Source organism: Grampus griseus, assembly GCF_964374135.1.
Source record: "Grampus griseus genome assembly, chromosome: 7".
Classification (NCBI taxonomy): domain Eukaryota; kingdom Metazoa; phylum Chordata; class Mammalia; order Artiodactyla; family Delphinidae; genus Grampus; species Grampus griseus.
In genome coordinates this window covers 78,706,396-78,713,996 of record NC_139001.1, presented here as the reverse complement: position 1 = coordinate 78,713,996, position 7,601 = coordinate 78,706,396, and positions in this window count along the sequence as shown.

Below are 7,601 nucleotides of genomic sequence, written 5' to 3'. Positions count from 1 at the left end.
AGTCATGGGTGCTCTTTATTTTCTACCTTTATTTGTATCTTCTAATTTTTATTCAATTAACGTTCATTTTTTCTTCAATAAATGAGGGAAGTATCTATAAAGTATGTTTATTCTCACAAATGAACAGAATTGAAGTGGCGATTAGTTATCTAATGATACAAAACAGAACAAAAACCATGAATTAATTTTGAAATGTACCTGGGAGAATTTGGTCTAAACAAAACAAATGGAGTGAAGGAATTGGTGATGGCCTCCTGTTTCCAAGGACAGAGAGATTAGTATTAACAGGATCAAAACTAAACCACAATACATAAATTTGATATTGAAGATAACAGAGCACAAAGCGCTGAGGTATCATCTGAGACAATTGTCGTTTTTCTCTTTGCTTGAGTCTCCACCCCACTCCTTTATTCAATACATGTTGAACTTTAGGGTTTGTTGTATGTCAAGCATGGTGCTAAGCCCTGAGTAGGAATTCAGAGATGACTAAGACACGATCCTTGCCCTCAAGGCACTCACACTTTTCCTATTTGGCTAGAAAAGTGCTCCAGTAGGCAACCTGATGTTTTTCTTAGAAGGTGTTTTCAAAAATACTTTGGTTACCCAAGTCCCACTGTCTCTCCACACCTCACAGTCACTGATGCCCCTAAAGGAAAAGCCTAGGAGCTCTTTTTGTGTTGGAATCTTTAACTTCTGATATGCTGGCATGGGTAGATCCCATGTACCTCCTGCTGATCTGTTTTGGTGTCCCGGACTTATTAAATATTGGTAGCCAGGGCACTCCCTTCCTCAAGGAAAGACTCAGTATTTCCATGGACATCCTCCATCCAAGGACACACTCTTCTCCACCTTTACATTCTGTTCAATAGCCATAAGCAAGATCTTTGAATCTCCTTCTACATGCTTTTCTTTCATGATGGATACAAGAAAGAACGGGTAACAAAAGTGAATAAAGGACTTGAATTCATCAAATTATGCTTGAAAGCGCTTATCCTCTCATTCTGCTCATCAAATTCAAGAGCAAACCTCCAAACCACAATATTCCCAAATCAGCACACTTCTTCCCCTTCTTTATGGCTACCACCACTGCCTATGCCACCATCCTATCTCTCTCCCTGGACATCTGCAGTGGCCCTCCTTACATGACTTCCTGTTTTCCCTCTTAACCCACCACGAGTTATTCCCTCTGAAGAGACTCCAAAGGGCTATTTTTAAAACATAGATTAAATCATGGCATCTCCTACCAGTAGCTTCCTACTGCACACAGACTAAATTCCACACTCTTGAAGTGGCTTCCATAACCACATAGTACTGGCCATTGCCTGCTTTTCCCCTCTCATTAAGCTCCATCATCTTGGTCTCCTTTCTGTTCCTGGAGAACAGGCCAAGTTCATTCTTGCCCCAGAGCTTTTTCTCCAGCCTTTCAATCTATCTGGCACACTTGGCCACTTATTTTTGCATGGCTGGCTCCTTCACATCATTCAAATTAATTTCACCTCCTCAGAGAGGCCTATCCTGACCTTCTTTTCTAGAAGCTCCTCAGTCTTTCTCTATCATATCATCTTGCTGTGTCTCTGCAAAGCACTTATCATTATCTGATGACGTTCTCGTTTATTTATTTATTGCTTTATTAATCTGTCACAGTCACTAGAACGTAAGTTCCACAAAAACAGTGACTTTTTATGTCTCATTCGTTACTATGTTGGGATTGATGTCTGGGACAAAGAAGACATGAAACAAATAAGTGTGGAATAAATTTGCTAAATGTGTGAGAGAAGATGACTGTCACTCCAGAATTGGTGAGCTTAATCTTATATCCATTACACAGGCTCATTCACTCATTCACTTATTCAAAACCATTTATTGAATTAATTATATACCAGGTACTATTTCAGAAAACAAAGACAAATATAACTAAATTCTTACCCTCCTGTACTTAGATTTCCTCTACTCAAGAGTGGAGAATATAGCCAAGAAAAGATTTGTAATATGCTATCCTAAGTGTTATATTAAAAATATGCATAGAATGGTTGGGGATGGCTACACAGGGAAGATGAGGTTTCACCTGTCACCTTGAAGAATGAATTCACCAAATGTGTTTTGGAGAGAAGAGGCAAAACACACAGAGAGTTGAGAAAGAAGATGACACCTTCAGGCAGGGTGGAAAATATAGGCTACCATCAAATTATGGAGTTTAAACTTTATTCTGGAGGATTTTAAGAAAGGGAGGACACTCTCTGGCTTGCATGTAAAATGACCATTCTTGCAGCAGAGTAACAAACGAATGAAAGGGGAAATATGGCAGAATACAGAATAGTCAGATGATGACCACTGGACTAACGTAGGGACTGAGAGAATGGAGAGGAAAGGGTAGATTCCAGGGATATTTAGGGAGTAGAAGTAGGAGGACTTGGTGATCAATTAGAGCTTTTCAGGCTATGAGGTCTGTGAGGATACAGGATTGATAGACACAGTTATATCCCCTGGCACAAAGTATATGAGTTCATAATAAATGAATGGATGAATGAATAAAAAAGGAAAAGTCTAAAGCCAGTCCCAGTTTCCAGTGTGGACATCTGGTATTACTGATACCATTACCAATATATGGGCAGGCTTAGAAAAAGGAAGATAAATTCATTTAGGAAATAGTGGATGTGTGGCATCGGCTAGCAAGTTGTGGCTGTCCACATTTCTGCATTCTGCTTGCAAATAAAACAGTTCCTTTTTTAGTTCCTTTCTATTTTACAACACCTTTTTATCCAAAGCTAAAAGAAGCCATTTGCACCTTCCATGTTCTCATCAGCCAGCTCCAATTTACTAGGTTCATTTTCTAATTTACGAGTTAAAGAAGGTGACAGTGTCACTAATTTTTCCATTACTACGTGATACCAGTTGCCCTTTTTGAAGCCTTAATAACAACTACCCTCACTGGTCTTCCAGCCTCTACTAACAGTCCTCCTTGCCACCTTTTTAGCCTCTGCCTACTGCCTGACCCCCAAACCACTATTTTAGGTTTTTGTTGCAGCAGCAACCAGATTCCTGTTTCAGTTATCTTATTAGTTACTTTGCTGCATAGCAAAATACCCTAAACCATCTTATTATTGTTTAGGGACTTTAAAACAATACTAATTTATTATTTCTTATCATTAGTTATTTTGCTGCATAGCAAAATACCCTAAACCATCTTATTATTGTTTAGGGACTTTAAAACAATAATCATTTATTATTTCTTATCATTCTGCAGTTTGGCATTCTGGACAGTTTTGCCGGTCTCACATAGACTCTGGGCTGCTGGTCATATGACTCCTTCCAAGTGGAAGCCAGGCTGGCCTGGAAAGTCCAAGATGACCTTACGACATTTCTGAGAATGTCATGCTGTCTGTCGGCTGAGAAACTTCATTTTTCCTGTATGAGGTCCCACATTCTCTAGTAAGCTAAACGGGGCGTCTTCACAGCATGATGATCAAGGCCAACCCAGGTCCCAGACAGTGGAGAAATAGGCTCATTTCCTGATGTAGTTATTGCAAGGTCACATTACACAGGGACACAGACACAGAGAGGCATGATTCATTGAAGGTCATTATTATAATACCCTATTACATTCATTCAGCCCTATGTAAAATGTGCAATTGCTGCGTCTGTCATGATTGAGAAGTTGGTCACAGCAGCCAGCCCCAAAACAACACTGCTCCTGCTTAGTTTTATGCCAGTAAAATGGATGATCTATGTCCTGCCTCTTTTACCAAGTAACTCATTTCTGTGCCAGTGTCATGTGGTATATCTGATTGGCATAATTAACATCCATACCCAGCAGCAAGGAAGCTGGAAATGATGTTTTTGGATTCTTCATTAAGATGGAAAGATTTCTACAGTAGGTGACTATCAAAATATGAAGAAGGTATTCAAAAGATTCCAATTAGTCACAAATGACAGATGTCTGCTACCTACCAAATCCTTCAGTAAAGTGTAAATCCCTTTTATGATCTTAAGTGGCGGTGTTGTGGAAAATAAAGGAAAAGAGCTGTAAGTGGAATTGAGGCTTATCACACATTTACCTGATGCTCAATCAGAGGGAACAACATGCTGTTGAAAGTCTGTGCCCAAGAAGCCCAGAAAATGGCAGCAAAGTGGTGCACAGGCAACTTGGAGCAGCAGAGAGAGTACAGGATTCCAGACTAACAACATACTAGAGAAAGGTGACCCATGTTAAAAAATAATTTTTATAAAGGATACAGTCATAACTCTCAATAAAATATAAAATGAACACATACTTCATTTAACTCATCAATCAGGAATACAGTAACATGTTAACAAACAAAAATACTAGGGATTTTTTCTGGTGGTCCAGTGGTTAGGACTCCGTGTTTTCCCTGCTGTGGGCCCGGGTTCAATCCCTGGTCGGATACTAAGATCCTGAAAGCTGCGTGACACAGCCAAAAAAAAAAAAAAGAAAGAAAGAAAACCTAGCTAAAAACAGTTCAAAGGCTAATCCAAAGAGCAGACACAGATATAGGCAATCAGGAATGCTGAAATTAGTTAACTAATAGACACAAAACTGACCAATATCCACAGGGCAGTAACTAATTGTATCTCCATTGGACAACTTTATTTGCAGCTGTATGGACAAGAATAGTTTGCAGTACTGTCAGTTTTATTTAATTTACAAAGTTGTGAAATAGCTCAAAGATAATGAAAGGCAAAAATATCTATAAAGTCTGTTAACTTAGAGGGTACAATATACAATGCCTAATTTTCCATTGAAAATGTCACCAGTAAACTTTTGCTCACTTTAAAGTTTTTCACAGTTTTTTCTGACCTTTTAAAGGGAGAGAAAAATTGATTCTGGAGCTACATTGATCCACGTTTGCCTGTCATTTGCACAATTAAACATATTAAGAAAAAAACAGGGAATTGCATTTCAAATTAAAATTTACAAAGTCTTGAGAGACATTGCTTCTACTCTACTGGTAAGAACAAGATATTAGCCAGAAAATCATAGTTTTAAAGAAACGTATCAGAACATCTGAAATTAATATAATGTTGTATGTCAATTACACCTCAATTAAAATACATATTTATCAGAGAACTAAGAACACCCTCCCTTCAAAAAGAAACCCCTTAAGTTAACTAAATTGTAGAAAGTGATAAGCCCATTCTAGAAAAGATGAGACCCACAGCTGCTTTAATTACTAGCAGACCAGAGGGAGAAGGAGAAATCCACAGATCAGATTGATTCAGTCAACCAGACTAGTAGCCTAACAGAGGAAACAACACAATTTACTTCAGACTCTACACAAAATGTTTGGCATACAATAAAAAAATTACAAGACACATAAAGAAGCAAGATGTGACCCAAGGTCAAGAGAGAATGTAGTCAACAGAGCAAACTCAAAGTTGAAACTATAGACCAGAGACAGGAACTTTAAGGTAACTGTGTTAAACATGTTCAGTGATTTGGTGGACAAATTAGATAATATGCATGAATAATGGATAACTTCTTCAGAGATGGAACCTATAAAAAAGAACTTATTGTACAGGACTTCCCTGGTGGTCCAGTGATTAAGAATCCACTTTCCAATGCAAGGGACGCGGGTTCGATCCCTGGCTGGGGAACTAAGATCCCACATGCCACGGGGCAACAAAGCCCACACGCTTTAGAGCCCATGCACCACAACTAGAGAGCCTCGTGTGCTGCAACTACTGAGCCCGTGTACTCTGGAGCCCACGCGCCACAACTAGAGAGTCTGCACACTGCAACTACTAAGCCATTGCTCTATAGAGCCTGCGCGCCACAATCAGAGAAGCCCGTACACCAGAATGAAAGATCCTGCATGCTGCAACTAAGCCCCGACGCAGCCAGCTAAATAAAGAACTTATTGTAAACACCTGAAATAAAAAATATGAAATATCAATTTGATGGGCTCAACAGAAGTCTGCACATAGCAGAGGAAAGGATCAACTCAAATACAGGTGAAAACACAAAAAGAAAAAAGAGCGAACAAAATGGAACAGTGAATCCAAGAGTCTTTGGGCAGCAACAGATGGTCTAACATATATGTATTGTATCCCCATAAGAAAGGGAGAAATAATGGGGGGAAAGAAGTATATGAGGAGATAGTGGTCAAGAATTTTCTAAGGAGAGTCTGGGTTGGTGAACACGTGGAGATTCAGGGAGAGTGGACCCCTGGCTAGAGCCTGGAAGTTTCTTGCACCTTCCCACATACTTTGTCCTATGCATCTCTATCATCTGGTTATTCCTGAGTTATATCCTTTTAAAATTAACTGGTAATCTTATTACGTGGCTATGGAGACAAAACTCCCCTAACTTGGCTAGGAAGATTGCTTTCCAGAGGCATTGCACTCCTTGGTATTTCTTTCTTTGCACTTCCTGCCAGCAGTCTTGGCTCAGGTTTTGCACTAAAGTACAAGAATAGCATGACCAAAAACACTTTGAGAAAAGAAGGAACTTAGCTGCCAATCTTATACAGAACCAAGTTTTCCAACCTGTGAATGCAGAAGTTATCATGGGTTTCTTGCATCCATTCAGGCACCAAGTCCTGTCTACATATAGAAATGACAATATATCTAACACATATCTAGACTACTTGCTCTCAGAGGAATGGAGATACTGTTGTCATAAATAAAGTTCAAATTTATTTAAAATCCTTAAAAAATATTTTTTCTAAAATTAATTTGTAAAAAGACCCCACAGATCCAAGAAACTCAGTAAAACTTAACATGATAAATACAAAGAAAACACACCTAAGAACACTATTGTCCAATTGCTGGAAACAAAATAAAACAAAAAAACAAAAAAGAAAAAAACAAGAAGATCTTAAAAACAAAGTAGAAACAAAGACATCATTTACAGGGGAACAAAATATGAATTATGACTGATTTCTTATCAAAAACAATAAGGGCCAGAAGACAATGGAATAGCATCTTTAAAATGGGGAGGGAAGGGAAACTTTCAATCCAGAATTCAAAATATATAAAAATGAAGTCAAAATAAAGCAGACAAAGGCTGATAGGATTTGTGTCCAATAGGTGCGCACTATAAGAAATGCTAAGAAAAATTACTCAGTCTAAAAGCTGAGGAAAATGTTATCAGATGGAATCCTGGATCTCCAAGATAGAATTTAGAGCACCAGAAACAATAAATATCTAGGCAAATATAAAATGCCATTTTAAATTAAATATATTGCTATTATACTTGCTATAAATTATATCTATATCCCATGATATATTGCTATACTTTTTGCTTTAAATATATGTAAAGCCATAAAGCAAAAAGTAGAGCAATATATTGTAGAAGTAACACATATAACAATAAAAGCACAAAAGACAGGGATAGTAAATAGAATTACACAGTTGTAAAATTCCCCCATTGTTGGTTAAACAGTAAAATATTATTTGAAGTTAGAGTTAAATTAAAAATGAATATTTTAATCTCTAGAGCAACCACTAAAAAATAACACTAAAGAGGTGTAGCTAAAAATGTTAATAGATTAGAAAGAATGAAATATTAAATACTAATTGATATCACCCAAAAGAAGGCAAAAAAAGAGAAACAGAGAAACATAAAATAACTAAAACAAATA